This window comes from Erpetoichthys calabaricus, chromosome 2 (assembly GCF_900747795.2).
Source record: "Erpetoichthys calabaricus chromosome 2, fErpCal1.3, whole genome shotgun sequence".
Lineage (NCBI taxonomy): Eukaryota > Metazoa > Chordata > Cladistia > Polypteriformes > Polypteridae > Erpetoichthys > Erpetoichthys calabaricus.
The window spans coordinates 108,365,727-108,392,492 of NC_041395.2; the positions used below are offsets into that span (position 1 = coordinate 108,365,727).

A 26,766-nucleotide genomic window follows, 5' to 3' on the forward strand; every position below is an offset into this window, starting at 1 on the left:
ACTTCATACACTCCTACTGTCCTCATAGAGATCTGACTGAGGTCAGCCGATAAGCAGTTGCTTTCTGTCCCAAACAATCATTTGAGACGTACAGGTGACTGTGCTGTCTCTGTGGCTGGGCCTAAATAGTGGAACAGTCTTCCTCTCCATATATGATCAGCCCCCACCATTGAATGCTTTAAATCTAGGCTAAAAATTAAATTTGTTTATTCAGGCTTTTTAGGTGTTTAATATGTTTGTTTATATATATTTTTGTTTTTGTATTATCCACTTGTTGTTGCATGTTTTAATTATTTTTATTAATTTTATTTTACTGTTGTAAAGCACTTTGGTCACCCATTGGTTGTTTTTAAACTGTGCTTTATAAATAAACTACTATTGCAACAATTTTCCATTTTTATTTCACAAATAATAACAAAATTGCTATTTTTCTCTTCAACAGACAACAAAAACTAAATTTGGGCCAGTTGCACATTACCATATAAACCTTCAAAGGTTACATTAATTTCACTCACTTCTTTGACCCGTTAAGTCACTTGAACAGAAGGATGGGGGGCATGGTTCTTTTGCCGTGGCTTGTGTATATTACTTAATGAATTATTCATCCTGCAAGGAATAGAGAAATGTTCAGGAAATCCTGTTGGCAAACTTTTCAGGAAAGCTTTGACCACTTTCACATTTTTACATTACCTACAAAGCCACCTCAGAGCTAAAGAAATGAAAAGCACCTAAACATTTTTGCAAGTATGTCAAGCATTTTTCTGAAGATCACAAATCTTTTTGGCGTGGCATTGCTATTGCAATCTTAAAAATAACTTGTTCATCTGCAATATTTTTAAATATGTCACAACATTTCAAAAAGCAAACAATATTGAGATTGGATTACTGAAGTTTAGACATGGACTTCTTGCAGCTCAAAACTTGTGGAGATAGTCTGCTCTGTTTCCAAATGAAAGACTCCACTTTACTAGATGCGCAAAATGACATTCAAGAAACTCACAATCAACTAAACTGTATGAAATAGGGATTTACACCTTCAAATAGCTATACCCACTTACAGACTTGACACACCATTACAAATCTCTCTTGCATTAGTGTGTTTAATTGTGTCCTTCATGTGCAGAAACCATTTCAGATACATACTGACTCCTTAAATATGTACTCTAGTTGATCAGTAGATGGTTTGCTGCAATGTCATGCCTCAATCTCATCTGGAAAGTTACACCTTATATTGTTTACAAAACAATAAAAAGCTTTATTTTACAAACCAGTTACTCACTTTGTTCTGCACAATTAAATTACATTTTTAAGAACAAGCCACTGTAAGTACAGATGCAGTTTTTTTTATTACCATTATTGGGATATCAATACAAGATTCTTTAAAGAGAGTAGACTAATACTACTTCATCGTAAAATCTAATGCCAGTTTAGATGCAATGACTAAGAGATTTTTAATGTTTTGTATTTTTCCCCTCAGGATGATTTTTTTCATATCTGTTGGCATTTTTATGAAAATATTTTTTTAAAAAGTTGAGGTATTTGAGGATATGGTTTCTACATATGACAGCTAAAAGAAAAGATAAAAGCTACATGAGTCATTTTAGGCTTGAACCTTCATAAAACTTGTTGATGATATACTGTACCACATAACCGACAGAGGACTAGTATTGACCACATGTTTTTGATTATATTTAAACTAATACTTTGGACAATTCAATTTATTTACACTGCTAAGCACAAGCATGTTTCTGCACACTGTTTCACTGGCAACTTTCCAATAATGGACTGTGACAAATGTTCAGTGTAACTACTAATTATTTGTCCTCAATGATGTTGCGTTTGGGAATATGTTTTTAAATACAGCTAGTCTCTAAACACCAACAATAACACATTCCTAACTTTCACATCCTCAAAAAATTATTTAAGATACTGTATTGTTAAACATACACAAGTATGCCTTAATACAGGGTTTCTCTGCTACTTTGGTGCATGTGTTGGGTGGTGCATGTGTTGGGTGTATGACTGGGTTGTGACTGGGTTGTCAATGCAATCGACAGCTCAGCACAAAATTTAACCCCATTTCTATCAGCGCACATTTCATGAAAAGCTGTCATGTGCACCAAGGAGAATACACTCTCTTCTCCCCAGCTCTTATACTCATTCATATTCATTTCACAAAGGGGTCACTGCATTCTTACATTAGGGGTGTTTAAAACAAGGAGGACCACACTGGTGGGTCATCAACAAACTTAAAAAGGAACAACTTAGTCTCAACACCGTAAAGACTATAAAGGTTGAGAAACACTGCTTTAATATGGTGGATGACTTAGTTTTTATTAGCTTATTTAAAAAAGGGCAGGGGGATTCTGCTTATTTTTACACACAACAGTTAGGTTGCTTATCAGGGTATGGGGAGAAATGCTGATGCAGACTTATTTTTTTGTCACATGTGCACTTAATTTTTTCCATTAGGGGATGCAGGTTGTGATACGCTTATTACTTCCAGAGAGTTTTTAATCACGATTTAGAAAAAAATAATCTTTTGTGACATTCCTGCCAGTTAATTTTATGCACCATCCTATCATCGTTGTTTACAGTGTTAGTCACATGGTCTCCTAACTTAAATGATGTCATGTTAATAGAACCTTCTTTTACAGAGGTTGTGACTGATTACCTATTATCACATCACAGGCTGAATAATGGTTTACTGTTTTTTGTGAAAAAACACCAGAGGTGCCAGGAAATATTGTGCTGCTTTGCAGACATTTTTTTTCCTTCTTTAAATCATAACTCAGTTAAACCTAAGAGATGCTGAAATCTACATTTGGCTGAAAAATTAAACCAACATTATAACAACAGTATTTGTTATTCTCTATAAGCTTATGTGGATATCTGTGTTATGTGTTTTGTAGCTCCACTCCTTCAGGATACAAGTAGTAATGCTCCATGCTGTTATGCTAATGCTTTGTTTATGAAAGACACCATGGCATAAATGCTACATGAAATCTCAAATGTGTTTTGTACTGTCATTAAACAAAGTATTTATAAGCGCTTGGTAAGAGAAAAGGCTTCATTTGAGAGAGAAAAAAAAATTGTATTTGAAAAGGAACAGGAAATGATGCAACATTTGAATAAAAGTAACAAGTGTTCTCCATCCACTCTGAATCCAATTCATTACAAGTGATATTATTAATAGTCTGCATGAAGATGGGGCACTATCCCAACTGATGTATACATCTGTTTTTAAGGAGGAAGGATACCACCAATATATATATTAAAATTCTGTGTGGATAGCGCTTTGAGTACTGAGAAAAGCTCTATATAAATGTAATGAATTATTATTATTTAAAATAATTCCATATTATTAAAAAAAAAAAAAAAAACTTCATGACCTGACTTATTAAATTGTTACATTGTTAAAAGCATAACTGAAATATTTGAAGTCAACGTTATCATGGCATTCACTCAATTTTCACTTGTTAAGGGAAGTGTTATTTATACATTATTATATATAAAAGGATAAAAAAAGCTAACCTCCCATTTACTTTTCTGAGACTCCATCATTTTAAAGAAGTTCTGCTTTCTACTTCACTTAAATTCCTCTCCCACTACACAGAAACCTTTCACCCCTAGGGGCATGGTGAATGCTGCAGTGGCAACCAGAGGTCTGGCAATTTCAACACTTAAGATATACCGGGGGGTATGACTATGAAGATATGGAAACATTTAATCCTTGCCGAATCTAACCTATATGAATACAGTCAAAATACACTGATGAGGAGCTGCAATAGACTGCAGAGAAAACAAAAACAGAGAATTGGAAAGACAGGAGGAAAATGTACACCAGACAAAGGCTCAGGGCAATGGGTGGTGCACATGTGGAAAATAATGTGTACAACAATATGAAACATTTTTTGTAGAGACTGAGACATACTGTACTGCTAACGCCACCAATCACATACACAGAGGTGAAGACACTTTGTTCCATAAGCCTACTATTTGTGCTACTCTTAGAGATGATTTTCCAACCATTATCAAACATTGGAGTTCTGTGGACATTTTTTTGTTTTCCAAAATTAAAATTGAAGGGGGAAGGACCAAATAGGTAGCTCACATTAGGTATTTCTATTGATCTTGATAGCGTAAGCGACACATTTCTTATCGCTGATTTCACATCGCTTCAAGTAACAGAAGCGCTACATTAGGGTAGTTAATGGAAACGACAAATATAAGATTTTCTCATTTTATTATCACATCCTATGCCTGTGCATTTTCAAAACATTTTAGAAGAAAGCCAATGTTGTGCTCAACAGTACACACTATACTTTTATCACATTCTACTTCAGTGCTTCTGATCACTGTAAACCAAGCAGTAAATGAGTAAATATCCTGAAAAAAGATAGTGCCAAGAATCTGTTTTAAAAATTAATTACCATCTCTGTTTTCACTGTTTTCTGAAATCACAGACTTGCTGCTTTGAAGTGGGTATATCCAATAAGGTTTAAGATTTTTGCTTAACATTTGCGTTACTGCTTCATTGACCACAAATGATTATTAAAGTGACTCCCCCAGCAACATAAAAGTTACTGCAATGTCTTAGAACATAGAACACACCAAATCTCCACTTAGTCACATGGAAATTTGTTCTCCTTTTCCACATATTCCTGCAACTAAAACTTGATTTAATTTTAAGTGTGAATGAATGCAGGACCAGTTCCAGTTCAAAAACAAAACTTCCAGTGGATAAATGAAAATGAATTATGTGCTGGAAAAAAATCATTCTACTTCCAGCAGCCAGAACTTACCTACTAATCAATGTTTAACCAGAACATTTTTACCACACAGAAAACCTTTCCCATTACAACTAATAAATGTGAAGAAATAATTCTTGCAGTATTTATAGCCTAGGGCTATGCCAACCTGAGTTGAAGATTGAATTAGACTAACACGATCACAGAACTATTGTAGAATGTATCAGTAATATTACCATTACTTATCTGATACCAAAAGAGAGGCCCATAAACAAGTGACTTGATAAGAAACTCTTTGTGCTACTGAATGACTAGGGTGTTGTACAGTGTTAGCCATTATGAATGTAGAGAAAAGCCAAGCAAAATGACACCTTTTATTGGCTAACTAAAAAGATTACAATATGCAAACTTTCGAGGCAACTCAGGCCCCTTCTTCAGGCAAGATGTAATACAGAGACTGAAGTTCCCTATGTTTATATACACACTCTAGGACAAGGACAAGGACAAGGACAAGAATCAACATTGCTAATGAATGATAAATACCACTAGGTGACCAACTGACATGAGACGATATTTGAAGTTCAAACAGCAGTTGGTATAGGCACAGAAAAAAATATGTATCACTGAATACGTACCATAGGTCCATTCACAATACAGTATTAATACAGTATTTTACATCTGGATAATGGAGATTACTCTGAATTAACAAATAATTCAATGACATCCACAATGGTAGCAAGTTTAAAAATGTATATTTTCTGACAAGCTGTTAGTAACTGTTGAAAGGTAATGTGTATGATCCTGGTGCTCTCCATGCCCTTTTTTTTTTTACTATGGCTCTAAAAATATGGCAATGCACACATTTTAAAAAGATGAATTAATATTTTATTTACTGCCTCTGGACATTTTTATTAAATCAATTTTTAAAACCAGTATTGAGCTCATCCCCACCACAGAAGGTCAAAACACCGTGGTTGACTCCAGCTCTGTTTGTGTGCGTTAATCAGGTTAAGTAACACAAAGTTTCTTCTTCTCTATGTAGTGTGTGCCACGACTAGACTTCTAATCGATCATGTGTACTAAATGCAAATCATACAATGCAAAAAATAGCAAGATTTTGAAAAAGTACAAAGTGTATAACCCCATCATTTTCATCTTCCACATCCTGATAAGAACATATGTATGCTGTTCAGAGGCAAGACAGTGCTTAGTATCCATTCACTGTGTAATCATGAGTAAACATAAGATTTTAAAAATGACAAAAAATGTTTAGGTGAAAAACTTAAAACTACACATTAGAAAAAATAAATGTCCAAAGACTAAGAATATACAGTCCTGAATATATCTGCCAAGCGTATAGTAATGCTGGAGTTGCCAGAGATATCCTATTCTGTTGGGCCCTTGAGCAAGGCACTTAACCTGAAAGATGTTCCGGGCATGCTGTACAATGGCTGACCTTGCACCGTGACTGCCAAAGGTCATGCAAAAAGACAATTTCCCCTCAGGGATTAATAGTGTGCCAAATACCAAATAAACATACAGTAAATCTGTGATGCCCGATTCCTTTTTTCTCTTCACTATGGAAAGCTACTAAATTAAAAGCACAACCTCCTATGAAATACAAATGTTATCCAAAGCACCTGTCCAGGTCCTAATTTTCAATGACACATCCGACACATTTAAGTTGCATTCATATGCTATCAGAGTTTTCTAGGAAGAAGGTAACTGCCCATAGGCAAGTGGGACAATTTGGAGAAAATAATGCTACCCAAATTCTAAGAGTTCTCCAAGCTCATGAAACTGTTTTCCTGCTGGTAAATAGATTCTACTACAAACAACATGTTACAGAACTGGAGAGGTGGTTAGAAATGGTTAATATGTGTAATAATATTTTTTCTCATTTTCCAATTCATTATTGTAATGCCAGTACTGGAACACACACACCTCTATCTTTCATTCATGATGACTCTATTAGTACGCAAGTGTGGTATAGCAGGTCCACGGCTCAGAAGAACTGCTGGGGAGTGGAGCAGCTGCGAGTGATCTGCTATGAAGATGCCTTATCTCCAGGTTGGTGGAAGGCTGTCTCAGTATCAGCCCAGGGTGGCAATCAGGCGATTGTACCTGCAACCGCTCCCCAGCATATAAAAAGGGGAGCATAAGATCACTAGATAGAAAAGGGAAAAAGAAAGAGACAACGGAAGTGGAGGATAAAGGATGGGAGAAGAAGCAGGCAGGAGAGAGAAAAAGAACAAGCTGGTGCAATGAATGGAAGCAGGTGGACGGGAGTAGGGCCCCAAGGAGGAGATAGTGGCCATTGCTCAGGAAGGGGCTGTAGGGATGCTCCTGTTGAGCGTCTTGGGAGCAGGAGTGGTCATTATACTCTGGAGGCGCTTTTGTCAGGAGAAGCCATTGAGACGGCAGCGGTGAGAGTACAGAGCAACCGCGCGGGGTGGAGCCAGGACTGCTAGCGGTTTGAGTGGAGCTGCACCTGTTGGTCAACATCTCTCTCTCTTTGGGCTGCCAGTTCCAAACAAGATGAGCTGGAAAGGCATCAGTTTTAAAGGAAGGCACCAGAGCTTGTGGTTTTAAATGAGTGTCCTGCATTGTTTTTTTTTTTTTACCTCATTTTTAATGGATTTTCTATTTATTGAATTTTAACCTACACCAGCACCCTTACATTTTAAATGGATTATTTATTTACTGAACATTTTTGAAGCACTGTACTTTTTGGACACCTTGTTTTGTGAATTGTTTTTAATAAATGCACTTGAGCACTTTTTCACCACCCCCCTGCTTGGTGTGTTTGTCCTCTTCTTCTCAGCTCATCCCAGTCATGACTATCGATGATGTCGAATTCAAGAGGTTCCCAGAAAAACAAAGAGGGGGCATAGAGCCGACCCACACTGTCACAGTAAGTCTGTACACACTACAGCAGGGTAATTAATCATAACCGACTTATAGAGCCTGTAATCGGCATAATCTTGCCCATGTTGGTTATTTCTGTTTTCTTATTATATTAGCACTTTATATATATATATATATATATATATATATATATATATATATATATATATATATATAATATATATAATTATATAAACTCTTTTCGAGGGAGGTGTCTTCAGAACACCGTGCCTGCATGAGGATAGTTCCAGCGACCGGCAGCTGGAAAAATATTTAGCCCTCAAACAATTAAATTCTGTTTATACTTTTCCCAGTGTGTGCTCATGTACTGTCCCCTTAAAAACATACTACCACATGTGCTGTCACATGACTCCACCCCATCCAGTCTGCAACACGGAAGCAACTTGAAGGAGAACTCAACAACACCAAGCAACTCTTACCAAAGAAAAATGCTGTGTCTGTCATTTTGGACACATTCTGGTTTCAGTGTTGACAACACCGAACAAAAAGAAGTGAAATATAAACACTGCGGAAAAACAGATTCAGCAACCAAAGGTAATACCATCAATCCGTTTCAACACTTGGAGCACAATCATGTTATCGTATATGAACAGTGCATGGCTCAAAAAAGAGAGAGACTGATAAGCGTGTGAAGACTGACAACCGTCTCACTTCAGCAAACAGCAGAAGCTGAACTGTACAGCTACTTGATATCTCCCATGCTGGATAGTGAGGAAAATCCACTGGAATGGTGGAGAAAGCATCATGTACACTTTCCCACTCTAAGTAAGGTGGCAAAAAATCTTTACGTACCAAACACTAGCTCCCCATCTGAACGGGTTTTCAGTTTAGGAGGAAACACTGTTACATGCCTCAGAACTTGCCTGAAACCTGAAAAGGTAAACATTCTAGTGCTTCTTAGTTGAGAGAGACGTGAAGAGAGCAAACCAAATGAACAACTTTTTTAACAGGTTTGACCACCCTAACCCACTCTCACTCTCACCTTGGAGTACTGCACCCTCCACACATCCTTCTGCTGATACCAGCATAGGAAAAACATCCCCACCCATAATAACAACAGCGCAAGTGAGCAGAGAGCTGAGGAGACTTCGTGCCAGCAAAGCAGCGGGTCCAGATGGAGTATCGCCACGACTGCTGAAGGTCTGTGCATCGGAGCTGGGGGGTCCTCTACAGCGCATCTTCAACCTGAGCCTGGAACAGGGGAGAGTCCCGAGGCTTTGGAAAACATCTTGTATCACCCCAGTCCCAAAGGTATCACGTCCTAGTGAGCTGAATGACTTTCGGCCTGTTGCTCTGACATCACATGTGATGAAGACCATGGAGAGGCTGCTGCTTCACCACCTTAGGCCACAGGTTCAACACGCCCTTGACCCTCTGCAGTTTGCATATCAGGAGAAGGTGGGAGCGGAAGATGCCATCATCTATATGCTACACCGATCCCTCTCTCACTTGGACAGAGGCAGTGGTGCTGTAAGAATTATGTTTCTAGACTTCTCTAGCGCCTTCAACACAATCCAACCTCTGCTCCTTAGGGACAAGCTGACAGAGATGGGATTAGATTCATACCTAGTGGCATGGATCATGGACTATCTTAAAGACAGACCTCAGTATGTGCGTCATGGGAACTGCACGTCTGACATTGTGGTCAGCAACACAGGAGCGCCACAAGGGACTGTACTTTCTCCGGTCCTGTTCAGCCTATATACATCGGACTTCCAATACAACTCGGAGTCCTGCCATGTGCAAAAGTTCGCTGATGACACTGCTATCGTGGGCTGTATCAGGAATGGGCTGGAGGAGGAGTATAGGGACCTAATCAATGACTTTGTTAAATGGTCCGACTCAAACCACCTACACCTGAACACCAGCAAAACCAAGGAGCTGGTGGTGGATTTTAGGAGGCCCAGACCCCTCATAGACCCAGTGATCATCAAAGGTGACTGTGTGCAGATGGTGCAGACCTATAAATATCTGGGAGTGCAGCTGGATGATAAATTAGACTGGACTGCCAATACTGATGCGCTGTGCAAGAAAGGACAAAGCCGGTTATACTTCCTTAGAAGGCTGGCTTCCTTCAACATCTGCAATAAGATGCTGCAGATGTTCTATCAAACAGTTGTGGCGAGCGCCCTCTTCTACGCAGTGGTGTGCTGGGGAGGCAGCATTAAGAGGAAAGACGCCTCACGCCTGGACAAACTGGTGAGGAAGGCAGGCTCTATTGTTGGCATGGAGCTGGACAGTTTAACATCTGTTGCAGAGCGAAGGGCGCTCAGAAGGCTCCTATCAATTATGGAGAATCCACTGCATCCACTTAATAGTATCATCTCCAGACAGAAGAGCAGCTTCAGCGACAGACTGCTGTCACTGTCCTGCTCCACAGACAGATTGAGGAGATCGTTCCTCCCCCAAACTATGCGACTCTTTAATTCCACCAGGGGGGGTAAACGTTAATATTTAACATTATACATAGTTATTGTCTGTTTTTTTCACCTGTATTATTATCATTCTTTAATTTAATATTATTTATTGTATCAGTATGCTGCTGCTGAAGAATGTGAATTTCCCATTGGGATTAATAAAGTATCTATCTATCTATCTATCTAGTAAGAACCTAAATTAAATACTGCTGGAACAGTAGAATGACAGGACAAGATCGCTGAGAGGAAGATCACATGCAACAGTAGTCATGAGTCAGATTCACATCTACAACACTATGAGCACAAAGGATACACAGCTTGCTCATCCAGTAGAGGTGCCCTGTCTAAGCCCCTCTCTTGCTCTTAATCAACAGTGTTCTATTGACATTTTTGCACATACAGTACAGTAGCAATATTTAAAATTTATTTACAAGAGATGCAAGTTATTATTTTCTACTTTTGACATGGTTTTATTTAAAACAATGTTTGTTTACAAGAGATTCAAGTTATTTTATACTTTTCACATGGCAATATTTAAAATAAATTTTGATTGCAAGAAATCAAGCTATTTATTTTCTACTTTATTAGGGAACTTGTTTTTCATTAAAGCTAAAATGTGACTGTTTTAATAAGACATTTCATTTCAAGCGATGTGTTCTTTGGGCATAACGTGAGCTACCACAGCTATGCTGATGCAAACAACTGTATTATCAATAGCGCCTGATGACCCTGACACTCTTGATTCACTAACACAATGTCTTGCTTGTGTTTCTGAATGTATGAGTAGTAATTTTCCTAAACTACATAAGGAGAAAACAGAAATTTTAGTGATTGGCAAAAATGGATATAATGAGGGTATTAGAAATAAACTTGATCCATTAGGATTAAAAGTCAAGATGGAGGAAAAGAATGTAGGGGTAAATATTGACTCTGACCTGAATTTTAAATCACATATAATCAGATTACTAGGACAGCATTTTTTCACTTAAGAAATATTGCAAAAGTTAGACCTCTTATTTTGTTTTCAGTCGGCTAAATTACTGTAACGCAGTCCTCTCAGAACTACCCAAAAAAGACATCAATCGATTGCAACTAGTGCAGAATGCAGCTGCTTGAATCTTAACTATGAAAAGAAAATCCGAACACATCTCTACAGTTTTGATGTCACTGCATTGGTTACCCGTGTCATTTAGAATAAGACTTTAAAATACAGTAATCCCTCCTCCATCGCGGGGGTTGCGTTCCAGAGCCACCCGCGAAATAAGAAAATCCGCGAAGTAGAAACCATATGTTTATATGGTTATTTTTATATTGTCATGCTTGGGTCACAGATTTGCGCAGAAACACAGGAGGTTGTAGAGAGACAGGAACGTTATTCAAACACTGCAAACAAACATTTGTCTCTTTTTCAAAAGTTTAAACTATGCTCCATGACAAGACAGAGATGACAGTTCAGTCTCACAATTAAAAGAATGCAAACATATCTTCCTCTTCAAAGGAGCAAACAAATCAATAAGGCTGTTTGGCTTTTAAGTATGCGAAGCACCACGGCACAAAGCTGTTGAAGGCGGCATCTCACACCCCCTCCATCAGGAGCAGAGAGAGAGAGAGATAGAGAGAGACAGATAAAAAAATCAATACGTGCCCTTCGTGCTTTTAAGTATGCGAACCACCGTGCAGCATGTGTTTCAGGAAGCAGCTGCACAAAAGATAGCAACGTGAAGATAATCTTTCAGCATTTTTAGACTAGCGTCCATATCGTCTAGGTGTGCGAACAGCCCCCCTGCTCAATCCCCCTACGTCAGGATCAGAGAAAGTCAGCGCAAGAGACAGAGAAAAGTAAGCTGGGTAGCTTCTCAGCCATCTGCCAATAGCGTCCCTTGTATGAAATCAACTGGGCAAACCAACTGAGGAAGCATGTACCAGAAATTAAAAGACCCATTGTCCGCAGAAACCCACGAAGCAGCGAAAAATCCGCAATATATATTTAAATATGCTTACATATAAAATTTGCGATGGAGTGAAGCCGCGAAAGGCGAAGCGCGATATAGCGAGGGATTACTGTACTGCTTATGGTTTACAAAGCCTTAAATAATCTCGCTCCATCCTATACTTCAGAATGCCTCTCACCTTACACTCCAAATTGTAACCTTAGATCTTTAAATGAGTGTCTGCTTAGAATTCCAAAGATCTCTTAATTAATATATCAGAAAAGGAGTGGAAGGTAGCAATGCAGAGAATTCACTTGAGCTCCATATGCGCAAAGCATAGAATTATTCAACTCAAAATTATACAGTGGTGTGAAAAACTATTTGCCCCCTTCCTGATTTCTTATTCTTTTGCATGTTTGTCACACAAAATGTTTCTGATCATCAAACACATTTAACCATTAGTCAAATATAACACAAGTAAACACAAAATGCAGTTTTTAAATGATGGTGTTTATTATTTAGGGAGAAAAAAAATCCAAACCTACATGGCCCTGTGTGAAAAAGTAATTGCCCCCTTGTTAAAAAATAACCTAACTGTGGTGTATCACACCTGAGTTCAATTTCCGTAGCCACCCCCAGGCCTGATTACTGCCACACCTGTTTCAATCAAGAAATCACTGAAATAGGAGCTGCCTGACACAGAGAAGTAGACCAAAAGCACCTCAAAAGCTAGACATCATGCCAAGATCCAAAGAAATTCAGGAACAAATGAGAACAGAAGTAATTGAGATCTATCAGTCTGGTAAAGGTTATAAAGCCATTTCTAAAGCTTTGGGACTCCAGCGAACCACAGTGATAGCCATTATCCACAAATGGCAAAAACACGGAACAGTGGTGAACCTTCCCAGGAGTGGCCGGCTGACCAAAATTACCCCAAGAGCGCAGAGACGACTCATCCGAGAGGTCACAAAAGACCCCAGGACAACGTCTAAAGAACTGCAGGCCTCACTTGCCTCAATTAAGGTCAGTGTTCACGACTCCACCATAAGAAAGAGACTGGGCAAAAACGGCCTGCATGGCAGATTTCCAAGACGCAAACCACTGTTAAGCAAAAAGAACATTAGGGCTCGTCTCAATTTTGCTAAGAAACATCTCAATGATTGCCAAGACTTTTGGGAAAATACCTTGTGGACTGATGAGACAAAAGTTGAACTTTTTGGAAGGCAAATGTCCCGTTACATCTGGCGTAAAAGGAACACAGCATTTTAGAAAAAGAACATCATACCAACAGTAAAATATGGTGGTGGTAGTGTGATGGTCTGGGGTTGTTTTGCTGCTTCAGGACCTGGAAGGCTTGCTGTGATAGATGGAACCATGAATTCTACTGTCTACCAAAAAATCCTGAAGGAGAATGTCCGGCCATCTGTTCGTCAACTCAAGCTGAAGCGATCTTGGGTGCTGCAACAGGACAATGACCCAAAACACACCAGCAAATCCACCTCTGAATAGCTGAAGAAAAACAAAATGAAGACTTTGGAGCGGCCTAGTCAAAGTCCTGACCTGAATCCAATTGAGATGCTATGGCATGACCTTAAAAAGGCGGTTCATGCTAGAAAACCCTCAAATAAAGGTGAATTACAACAATTTTGCAAAGATGAGTGGGCCAAAATTCCTCCAGAGCGCTGTAAAAGACTCATTGCAAGTTATCGCAAACGCTTGATTGCAGTTATTGCTGCTAAGGGTGGCCCAACCAGTTATTAGGTTCAGGGGGCAATTACTTTTTCACACAGGGCCATGTAGGTTTGGATTTTTTTTTCTCCCTAAATAATAAAAACCACCATTTACAAACTGCATTTTGTGTTTACTTGTGTTATATTTGACTAATGGTTAAATGTGTTTGATGATCAGAAACATTTTGTGTGACAAACATGCAAAAGAATAAGAAATCAGGAAGGGGGCAAATAGTTTTTCACACCGCTGTATATCGAGCTCATCTGTCTCGCTTAAAACTGTCCAAAATGTTTCCAGGGCAAGATCCAACCTGCAAACGCTGCAACCAAGCTTCTGCCTCACTGGGTCACATATTTTGGGCCTGCACCAAATTAACAATATTTTGGACCAATATTTTTAAGTGCCTTTCAGACAGCCTTGGTGTCACAATCCCTCCTAACCCATTAATAGCTGTGTTTTGGTGTTCTTCCAGATGGATTTGAAATGGATAAGGACAAGCAAACTGTGATTGCATTCACTACACTTTTGGCACGCAGACTGATTTTGTTAAATTGGAAGAATCCTAACTCTCCTCTAATAAGTCAGTGGGAAACCGATGTTTTATATTATTTGAAATTGGAAAAAATCAAATTCTCAGTTCGGGGATCTGTACAGAATTTTTTCAAAACCTGGCAGGATTTAATCAATAATATTTTAGAATAAAAAGAATTTTCTTTTCCTTCTCCATTTATCTTTTTTTGCCCTATTAACCTCAATAATTTAGGCATGTTTACAAGCCTTAAGTATTACTCCTTTGGCCATGCTCTCCTTCTCAGGGGTGGGGTTTGATTTGCTTCCAATCCTATTTTTGGTAAAAATTGATCTATATGTATGGAATGATTACAATAAAATTAATAAAAAAAAATAATAATTCCAAGAGCTAAACTTAAAAGAAGTGGTGAGGCGGCCTTCTGCTGTTATGCACCTAAAATCTGGAATAGCTTACCAATAGAAATTCGCCAGGCTAATAGAGTGGAGCACTTTACAAAAAAGAATGCTAAAAACACATTATTTTAATATGGCTTTCTCGTAGCTTCATTTTAGTTTAATCCTGATATTCTGTATATACATTTAATTATCATCATTCCTGGAGGCTCCGAAATCCGTACTAACCCCTATTTTCTCTACTGTTCTTTTTCTGGTTTTCTTTGGTGGCGATCTGCTCCACCACCATCCGATCAAAGCACCGTGATATCCCTACATTGATGGATTGAAGGCCAGAAGTCCACATGACCGTCATCATCAAATTTTTCCATGTGATGTCTGAATACCATGGGGACTGATTGAGGTCATTAATGTTGGATAGAATGCCTAGATGGGGCTGGGCGATCTTGTGGCCTCTGAACCCCTGCAGATTTTAGTTTTTTTTTTTCTCCAGCCGTATGGAGTTTTTTTTTTTTTCTGTCCTCCCTGGCCATCGGACCTTACTTTTATTCTATGTTAATTAGTATTCCCTAATTTTATTTTTAATATTGTCTTTTTTCTCTTTTTTCATCCTGTAAAGCACTTTGAGCTACATCATTTGTATGAAAATGTGTTATATAATTAATTGTTGTTGTTTGATTTCATTTCTTCAAAATATTCAATATGTAACCATAAATACTTCACCTCTGTGTATTTCCTTCAATTATTTTAAAAATCACAAAGATAAGCACTCTTTCATTAGAAAAAAATCCCATGTTTAATAGTTGAGCATATTTACAGTATAAACCTTGCCAGTGAACTATGAGGGCAAAAAGCAAACAAACAAAAAAAATGTGTTCATTAATCATAATCGAGGTAACATTTTCAATTAATTGTAATACTGTTGTGAGGTCATATCGCCCAACTCTACTACACACTCACTCAAATGATCCTTGTTCATTTTATTACTGCACTGTAGTCAACATATTAAGCAGACCACCACAATACAAACCACTAGCCACAAATACTAACATTTTATTTAAAAAAATGTAGCTGCCAGAGTTACTGACAACTGCACTATAATTATCAAAAACATAATTACCGTGACCTCACCCCAACCTAAGCTTCTGGCACTGCCTCCTTTCCATCAAGGAGGACCTGCCTACCCCCTTAGAAGTTTTACAAAGTGCTCCATTCCAGTTCTCACTAATATCCCCAACTGAAGTCAAAATTCCCTCACCCTTCCAGAGAACAGCCTGGGCAACGTACCCCTCACATATCCAGAGAAATTGAATGCTTTTCCAGAACAACTCGAGGGGGTCCCAAAAATCATTATCCATAGGCTCACCACACTACTCTAAAACTTGGGCATTTGCTGCAGTCACTATCACCTTATCTGGAATGTCAGACTCTCTCTCAGTCACATCTAGAACCCTCCTGCTACCAATGCACAGAAGGCATATTTCTTCAACCTGACAGTTTCCTTTACAGCTTGAGCACACCAATGCAGATGCCCCCACTACTAACGTCTGGAGCATGGTCCATTCATGCTCTATATCCCTGACCTCTGCCAATATGCAGGAGAAGCTCTTTTTAGGAGGTGAGAATTGAACTTATCCCAAGCAAAGGTACCCATTATTTGTTCCTGGCAAACCCTCACTATACATTTGGGCTTCCCTGGTCTGTCCACCAGGTACTCAACCTATCAGACAGGCTATCAAATGATCTGAGTTATGGCCCTATACTGCTTTCATGCATCTATTGAAATGAACAACAGGCCCCAAAGTAAGTCTGTAACAGGAGAAGCAATACAACAAGTTAATTAAATTTCACAAACTTAATTACATGATCAGAAATAATTATTTAGTCCAAACTCCTAAAACACAATGGTTAATCTTTAATATCCCAACTCTAAAGACACACTCTTTTGGCTTTCTAATGTTGCAAATGTGTGAGGATTTCCTCTTTATTTCACGCCTGTTAAATAAAATCTCTTCTACCTGACAGGTATGCAAAAGCTTTTCAACTACTGAAGTGACAGTTTTTGACTATAAAGGAAAATTGTCCCAATATTTTGAAAAGAAGAAAAAAAAGTTGCCTTTGTTCAATTATTACTATTTCTCAGGCAAACACACCCATGTGCCTGTCCATTTACTAACTCATTGATACGCTTCTTGCAAGATGATATTTCCCATTCTAGCTGTACTGGACACAAGGCAGGAACTAATCCAGGAAGCGGACAAGTTTAGCACTTCTGACAAATTTCTTGCACTGTATACTTGAATAACAAAGACACAATTGAGAAATAAACAATATTAGAAATTAGAAAACTGAAATATGACAAAGCTAAACAAAGTAGTAGACTCACAAAGACTTTTCTGCCATTGTCTCAGAGGACATAAATTAGAAGAATCTGCATGATTCCAAAATTTCAAACTTCAATATGGTACTACGAAAAGTATTGAATTTTGATACCATTTTGATACCCCATATAGTATATACTGTAACTCAACAAAAAATGTATTTAAATATGTTGCAGTTTTTATGCAGTAAAATCTTTACATCGATGGAAACAAATAATAGAAATTTAAGTCATTTAATGCAAATACTTCAAGTAGTGTAATCTTTTGTAAAAGAGTAAAGTTCTGTAAACAATAAAAAGTAAAGAAGTTTGAATCCTGTCAACAGTTTTTTTTTTTTTTACATTGATGAAAACAAATATTGTTACAGAGGTAGTATAATGAAATGTTACAAATGTCATTAAATGTTAATTGAATAAGTATTGCAATCTTTTGTAAACAGTATATATAAAAATAATGTTAATTTTACTTGAATATTTATTTACTGTTGTTCATAAAAGCAACAAAAATGCAGTGCATATTGCATTTTTGTGTAAAACTATGTCGTCTTTGTAACTTCCAAAATTTTTGGAAGAAAAGCTTACCATGTCAACATGCTCTTATGTGAGGTGTGTTTTTCGTAGGTGTCAACTAACCCCTGACATACTAAGTACATGCTCTGAAGCATATCTGGAAGTATATGAGCACATTGAAGGAGTAGCAGTAGTGTTTATGCAAATGAGCACTGAGAAGTTAAAGTGCCTTATACTATATAGTAAATGTGATGAAGTAAAATTTTAAAATTGCTCATAATACAGTTGCATTCAAAATTATTCAACCCTCCATTTATTTACTGCAAACAGCTGAAAGTTAGTAAATTTTGCCAATAAAACTAATTTGCAATGAGGGCTGAATAATTTTGAGTGCAACTATATAATAAAGAAACAAGTTACAGCAACACACTTAGCAGCAAGGAGTTAAAAATCAAGGAAGCAATGGACAGCCTGTGACCCAACTTGCCAGTGAATGAACAACAAAGAAAAAAAACTGTCCCAGAAGTAAAAATAATCGTAGACCCCAGTCTTGATGAATTAAATGTTTAACTGACTACAAAAATGTTTTTATCTGAACAAAAAAATAAACATCACATTCCTATTTCAAACGGAACAGTGTACAGGTTTATACTTAATGTTTTCTAAATTTACAAAAAAAGAAATAAGAACCCTCTCAAAATTCTTTGTTTGGCTAAAGTGGCTGTGTTAGCCCCTTCAGTTGGCATTGTGCTGTATCAAATCTTGCATACTGCTGTCATTTTGCTTGACTTCTCATTGCATGCTTAATGGCTAATACGGTAAACACCCTACTGCTATGGAAAGATGCAAAGAACAACTGGAAACGTATACTCAAAATATAAGAGGCAATGAAATAAATAGTAATTTATGGACTAACTACAATATAAAAAGCAAATTAACAGGCATTGTCACATTGACCAGGCTGAGTACTGCCACAGGCACACATTCTTCCTGTACCTTGGCAGTTTTTGCTCTGGGTACTCTGGTATTCCAAAACTACAAATGTTTGGTTAATTACTGACTCTAAACTAGCTCAGAAAGAGAGAGTGTGGGTGGGTGTATGAGTGTACCCAGCAATGGGCTAACAGCCCATTCTAGGGCTGGGTCCTGCTTTGTGTTCAATGACATTAGGATAGGCACTGTATTGGGTACACGCCATACTGAAATGAAATAACACGGTCATAAATTAAATTAAATATCAGAGAAGTCTCTGAGAAGACTAATACAAAAAGGTGAAAAAAATGCAAAAATATTCACTCAATAGAGAATCAAGAGAGGCTTGACAGTTTAAAAAAAATTAAGCATTGTAGACATGTTAGAAAAAACAACAAAATCACACAAAAAATAAATGATTACTGTAAATAACTACATTAACAGACATAAGAACATAAAAAATAACTGAAAAGACTATGTTTAATCATAAACAACAGATTATGAACAAAGAGGTAAAACATTTTTTAGACTATTCTGCAAGTTCAGCATGACTGCAAACCTTCCAAAAGTTTAACTGATGAAAACTGATGCAGGTCAATAAGCTTAACATGAACACACTGTTGTAGGTTTCAGTCTTTTCCTTTACTAAAAAACTGACCAAGGGCACAGGCTAATTTGGCCTATCAAAGGGCATTCGTTTCTCTAAATTTCCTTTAACACAATGATAACAGTGAAATTGAAGCAAAGATGCAGTCTCTCCTTTAGCATTTACCATTAAACCATAAAAATAGCTTAGTTCTACTGGTCAAGTATATGTCACCATTGTGAAAATACTGTGTATCAAAAATATTACACCATGTTGCACACAACCAGCCAGTGAAAACAGCCAGTTTGATACAAAGTAAGGCGATGCAAACTTTGTTCTTTTTTATTTGCATAGACCACGTGCCAGAACAGGATGACATGAAGGTGACAACATACAGTAGGTGCATATATATTAGGCCAGCTTTCAGTCTTTCAAACCAAGAATATTATAAATATCTTAAGTTCAAGCAACATATCTTTTACTGTGGTTATAGCTGATATATCAAGAAAATGTCACTCACAGCAATGCTTAATGATATGGCTTTAAAAGACGATTCACTTGAGAATGATGTAAAGCAGTCTTTCCCAAATGCAGTCTGGAGAACCCTAAAGGTGCTGGTTTATGTTCCAATGAATGTCATAACTGCTATCTAATTCTTGCTTTTAATTAAACTTGCTGCCTGATTAGTTGGCCTTTTTTCTACTGTCAATCTATTGTCAAAAAGATTGTGGATTATATGATTTAAGTAATTTATTAAGATTTAAATGCTTTGTCATAGCTTTTAATACCCTGGGATATCTATTGTTTTCTTCTTTTTAATCAACTTTTTCAGAAGAATCATCTTCCTTTACTGTATTCAAATAGTGACATTTAAACAAAGGCCAGAGCAGACATGGATGCAAACAATGAATGCCAAACAGGTATGGGTAATTTTTTGTCATTTCTACATGGATGCATAATTATAAGAAATGGCTTTAATACCTAATCCAAGAAAATAACAAAGCAAACTCTCAATATCAGGCCAGGAAAACATTAATGCATGTGTATATAAATGTATAAACAGTGGTTTAATTCCTAAAAATTAACATTTGGAATGACCCAACAAAGATAAAAACAGAAAATAACACCATGTTTAATTAGGTGGCAGTTATTTAAACAGTGAAAGGAAAAATAAGGACTTATTTCAGCTATTCAGCTCATGTGTTCCTCTACAATAAAGACACTCAAAGGCCTGGAACTGAATTAAGTTATGGCCATTTATGCATGTGTGTATATATCACATATACCGGGGTCAGTCCTGGTATAGGGTGGCACTACAAAAGAGTGATTAGCACTGATACAAAACAGATTAAGGGTATAGGGACTGGCTTCCTGAAACTTTACAGTTGGATTAGAGGATACAGTAAATTGATGAATATATATATAATATATATATATATATATATATATTCACGGCATTCGTAGTCTGAATCACAATCTGATTGTATGGGTGGTTACCTACCAGGTAACGCTTGTGGTTGGTCAGCAAGTTGGCTAACATCCGCCACGGTGCCCTCTTTCAGTTGCGAGATGCAGATCATAGAATGGTTGAAATAGTTTACTATCAAATAATGCAAAGAGTACGCGACACGTGTTTCACCCTAATTCTGGGCTCATCAGGCGTATACACTCACTGCACTCCCTCTCGGGAATCGAACCTCGGATGTCAGCGCTAGAGGCGAAGCCCCTAACGTTGCGCCATGGCGTGTGGTTCGTTTATTTGACAGCATGTAGATCGGGGTAATTACATTCATGGCATTCATAGTCTGAATCACAATCCGATTGTATGGGTGGTTATATATATATATATATATATATATATATATATATATATATATAGTTAAAACTCATATTGTTTCCTGTTTATTTGATGCCAGTTGTTTGAAATTTGTAAACCATGCTGGGAAAAATGCACTGGAAAAAAAGAATGCTTGTAGAATGTTTCCAACACAGTTCTTTATTGATATATCCTGTGCTTAATGTTACAGTGGAAGGGTGGGGAGGGCGTATTAGATAGATAGATAGATAGATAGATAGATAGATAGATAGATAGATAGATAGATAGATAGATAGATACTTTATTAATCCCGATGGGAAATGTTATTAGTAATGCATGCTAGCTACTAGAGGATACCGCTTTATTAAAATGTTTGTGCAGTGTAGAGGCTTGTTTACTTCCAGCTCTAAGTAAAGAAATTGGCTACAAAAACACACTAAAATGGAAGCACTACATTTTGAGCTGGGTTTGTGCTGCCCTTTGCACAAAATTAAAGTAATTCTTGCGCAAAAGTCAACAATCGCCCTTCCATCAAACTATAAAGTCCAGTGGTTTTGGACAGTCTGTACTTTTCATCTGAGCACAGCAGTGAATACTGAAAAACTAATGGTACTTGTCTAATAATGAAACCTGCACACCAACAGAGACCTATTTGTAATTTAAATGCCTTTAATTAATCGGTTAGCCGACCTCCCTGCTCTTTGCTTAAGAAATGTAGTGATCAAAAATGCAGCACAAATTTGCTTAATGTGCAAAAGCACAAGCGAGGACATCTGAAAACATTCTGCAGTGCTGATGCTGCAAACAGTCTTTTACTGCTGAGTGTTAGTACCACATGAAGAAAACAAAGAACAAAAAGTAATAAAAGTGGAATTTATTAAAGATATTTCTGTCTCATTTAGGTCATATAGTATGGATGGCACACACAGTACTTCTCGTAGTCTTCGATTACATAGAATAAACAAAAATGCCTAAACAATAATGGAACTACAAAACATATTCACTTGGCAATGAAAACCACCATGTATCTGTGAGGTACACCTCCATACCACTCCAATTGTCTTAAATGACACTTCACACAAGGATTAAGTCTTACTATAAAATGAACAACTGTCATAAAGAGTGACGCTGAAAAGAAAAATACATAAAACTTGGCAGGATGTCCAAACATCCCCCTCTAGACAGTAAAGGAACACTCCATTCTGAAACAATCACACATTTCAAAAGCAAAAACGAAAGTTAAAATATTTAACTTTAAAATTAGTGTATTATCACACGTTTACATTTATTAATATGAATGTGATGGTACAATAAGGTCAAATTCCAGTTCATTACCTGAACTAACAAGCACATATTTCTAGGTACAGGAAAAATATGACAAACTTGCACTGCATCCCAGTTCTCTGCCTTTACATTCAGGTACTTGAATACATTAATTGTGGACCCAGCAACACCAGTTTACAATAGTCACATCTTAGCCAAATTTAAAGTCACCAGCCCCCTTAGCACATGCAAAATATTGTGACAAGAGACAAAAGCATTTTAAAAAGTAAGATCTATGAATGCACCCGCACATCAATTTTCTAACCCATTTATCAAGTTTAAATTCAAAATGTAAAAGAAACATGTATGGTAATACAACCATTTTAATTGTGAAGAAATTGTGAACTTGTGCACATCAAACTACCCTCCTCCTGGCATAAAAGAACAAGTATATCATTGTGAAAAGTGACAACAGCAATACAACACAAACAGATTTTAGGAATAGACTTTTACCACCGACTGACTGAATAATTCCAGTAGTATGTGATCTCAGTCTCTCACAGCCAACAAAATTAAGGGGTACTACAAGCTCAATTTTGTTAATGCACAGTGATGGGAAATTGAAGTAATTTGAGTAATTTGAAGTAAATCAAGTAATTTTGTTATCGTGCTTTGACTTTTTACACTTTTTTAATATTGTTGGTAACCTTAATATTAAGGATATTTTACACTAATTCTAAGAATATATGTGCATTTTTAATGTATTCTTCATTGGGGTTGGTTAACATTGAGCATGGTTAAAGTTCTTTTAAAACCTTGAAAGGGAAGATTATTTTTTAATTAAATTCACCATAAAAATGGCTTGGCTACATATACTTTAGAAAATTCCCTCAAGTGTGCATTTTGAGCCAAGTTGTATTTATAGGTGTTTAGACTGGGTAGCTCTATTTAAAAAAAAAAAAAAAAAAAAGAGCAGACCCACACTTCACTAACAAGGATTCAGTGCCAGAAAAACGCAGTGGATAGTCCCTTGTATGAAATTGGATTGCTTTAAGCATGCAGTGAAAGTATACTTGAACTAAGGAGAGACATAATTAGCCGTACCACTGTATGCGACTGTAAATGGGCAATCAGTCCAGAACAGCATGAAATGTACTATGTATAAGCAAGTTTGATGAACACAGCAGTGAAGTGGTCATATACCTCCTTGTGACTGAGCTATCCATGAAATTAGCTCTATAACAAATGTTTGTTGACAGCAATACTTCTGTTATTATGGCTACTTTTTTATTTATGTGAATGGTAAACTGAGCTTTCTGAACAGTATTCACAAACATATTTAGTACATATTTAATAAACACCAAATTAAAAAGATCTTCTGATATGCTACTTCTTTTACCCCAAACTGACTTTTATAGTGATAGTTTTACAGAGCAAACAAAGTATTCTTTCTGGTTCACAGCTCAATGAGTTTTTCAGTCTCTTAAAACTGTCAGACACAGTCTACTCAATCCCACACCTGCTTCTTGGCATTTTCATTCATGGTTTACTATTCCACTGACATAGGTGTCATTTCTCTCTCTAGCATTCTATAAGATGGTGTGTATCATCGATCAGTGATATTTATACCCTCACAGATGGGTGTGCAAAAACATTCTTTACAGCTAAATAACAAATCTGATATTATGCTGGATGCAGCTTTGTCATATGATGAGGTTTACAGTTAGGCTGTTATTCTTTTCATAAATATAGCAAGTGTGCTAGTTTTGTTGAAACAGACCAACTTTTCTGTGTTATGTCTATTATACACCAAGCAATTCTGCATTTGAAACACCTGCTTAAAAAAAATGAGACTTATATGCTCCCTGACCAGTGACTGGAAAAATGTGTCATAGATGCCACAAGGCACCTGGTCACATCATCAAGAAATAAAAAGCATGCTTTTCTGCACTTGTGCTGCCATCTAGAGACAAGTGAATACAGATGCACACATTCAGTTTACATTAGGAAAGTGTTTATTGGTTTTTCCAAATATCACATTAATTTTTGAAGTTCTTTTACATACAAGGGCACCATTCAAAGAGAGCAGAACATGAACAAAACAATTCTGAATAAGTACAAAATGTAGCAATTCCCTACCACGAGATATACACCATTATATTAAAATGACCCCCACACCCCTACCCCAAGTCAGGCTCTTCAACAGAAATATTGCTGTTAAGTTATGTAAAGAAATGAATTTTAGAAGACAGTATAACACAAAAGTCTAAGACATAAGTAACTGCAACAGACCAATGGCACAAGCAGCAAACTCAACAGTGATAAGCTGTAATCAAAAAAGCATTAGAATAATGTTGCCATCCCACGGATGACGCATGCCCATAATTCTACCTCCTTTAGATACGGGCACGGACATAGGCAGACAATTAAAAATCTAAGACACTGACAATAAAACAAAAACAACTGACTCAATAGCCCATGTAAAACTTGCCTGGTGTAGGATTTAAGGTAGAGTGCCATGCTTAAAACAAAAGGGTGGCAGGCCAAGAATAAAGTTAAGATTTTTAGGATGCTGCCACCTCCTGGCCTGCATCATATGATGTAAACAGTACATCATTCTTGCAATAGCATCAGAACATCCCTAGCACACTGGGAGGCACTTTACTGTCCAGTAGGATTACTGTTGACCCACCCCCATCTAACAACTGTCAGGCACTGTAGTTAGTGACACTTAAGTAGATCTCTACTATTTGCATGGGCCCTCCACCCATTCAGGTGACACACTGACCAAAGGGGGCAATGACAATACCACCCCCTGTAACAAACTAGATTGCTGTGCCACTTGCAAAATGTGCTTTAAAACATACTTATGGTACCCTCATCAGTGGGTCAACCGGAAACTTCTAGATGGCACGGGCACTACCATGGGGATGCCCCACGCGCTTGGTTGTATGCGATCGATGATAAGATGCACTTCCATGCACACGGGCCCCCTTACCAATATCGTTTATAGCAATCAGACTGCCGTTTCAAACAGAACATCCTACCCTGGGAGCCTTTCATAGCGCCTTTCTCGCGCGCCTACGTGCGGCAGGTGGGCCACATCTGGCACTTGTACAAGTTGGCGAGAAAGACTGGCAGCCTCCTTGTGGCCCAACTACAGAGGCGCACAAAGCAAGTTGGTGATGAGCCGCAACGAAGTTGCGTTGGTTCGCCCTCTCCCCTCCCTCTCTCACCCACCCGGACCGCATCGCCACCTCCCGAGCCGGACCCTGCGCCGCCCGCGCCCCTCCCCCCCCCCCCCCCCCCCCCTCGGCAGAGCCAAAACAAGGAGACGCAGGCGCGCGGACGAACGCCGCTCAACTCCGCGCTGCCACACAAAAGTGGCCGAGCCAGGCACGACGCCTCGGAAAACCTGCAACAAAAGTTGCGCCCGTCGCGGAGTGAGCGCCGAGTCCGGGATGCGGCCGTCCCCTCGCTCTCTCGCTCACTCACCTCCTCTCCTCTCCGCTCCGTTCCGCTCCTCTCGCTCAAATTCTTACTGAAAAGAAATATTTACAAACACTCCGCTCTCCAGCTGCCCCGGCCTCGCTCGCACGGATTCGCTTGCACTCGGCAGGCCGCCTCGCATCCCCTCCAGGGAGGAAGGGGACTCTCCTTTCTCTTCTTTTTGTTTAATTTATTTTCTTGTAATTTGTCTTGGAAAAAAAGAGAGAAACTGAGATACAAAACAAGAACTCTTCTTCAATCTCATTCACCCTGGCCTGCGCACGCTGCCGATCACTCCGCGCAGGAAGAGGGAGCTCTAGAATAAGTGAACGGGGAGGGGGGTTGGGCTGAAACAACAAGGCCGAGCTGCGGATCGGAACCGGAACCAGTGAAACAGCCCATTTCGGAAACTCATGTGGCGTCTGGAGAAGTGGTGTGCGTCTTTCTGTGCCAAATGGGGCTTTCTGGGCTGTTTAGCGGAGTGCACTAGTTTGTGTGACGGTGCGGCGAATTTATTTCACTTTGCCTAAGGAACGGCGGTGCTGCGTCCCCCATTGCCTAGGGAAAAAACCCGGATGTAAACTGAGTGAAACTCATCTGTAGTGAAGTAACTCCGTGCAACTCGGTGCGCCGAGCCGAGCGTCACCGAACCGTGCCGAGCTAAGCCGCTCGCTCAGCACTTACTCGGGAATCGCGGAGGGGAAAAAATCTTTTTATAAGTAACTAGAATCAGAGCCCCGGAAAACTGCTATTTGGCCAATACAGAATAATTCAGAAATATTACATTGACCATTAAACCAGCAATGTTAATGCATTATTAAAAAGAATGAATTAAGCAGCTGGGGTGTAGTTGTTATTCGGCTTATTGTAGGTAACGCCTTTTTTACATGAACAGTACTTAGGTGTCCAAACTATTACACAATTCGTCCATTCGAAAGTGTTCGGCGTTTGTGTCCATTTTTTCTTATGCGGTAATGTTTTGGAAACTAATTATTCATTCCTTCGTCTATTTTCCGAAACCACTTATATCAGTTCTAGTTTGCAATATGGGCTCACGGTACGAACCAA

At 38.2% G+C, this 26,766-nt stretch overlaps 1 protein-coding gene across 1 annotated transcript in view; it reads right to left on the reverse strand.

The window, feature by feature from the left end:
• phf21aa (PHD finger protein 21Aa) overlaps nucleotides 1-26,011 on the reverse strand; it is an 81,882-nt gene extending 55,871 nt beyond the window's left edge. Inside the window, 1 exon segment of the mRNA XM_051922510.1 lies at nucleotides 25,705-26,011. The gene's annotated coding sequence lies outside the window, so the exon portion shown is untranslated.
• Nucleotides 26,012-26,766: the final 755 nt, after the last annotated feature.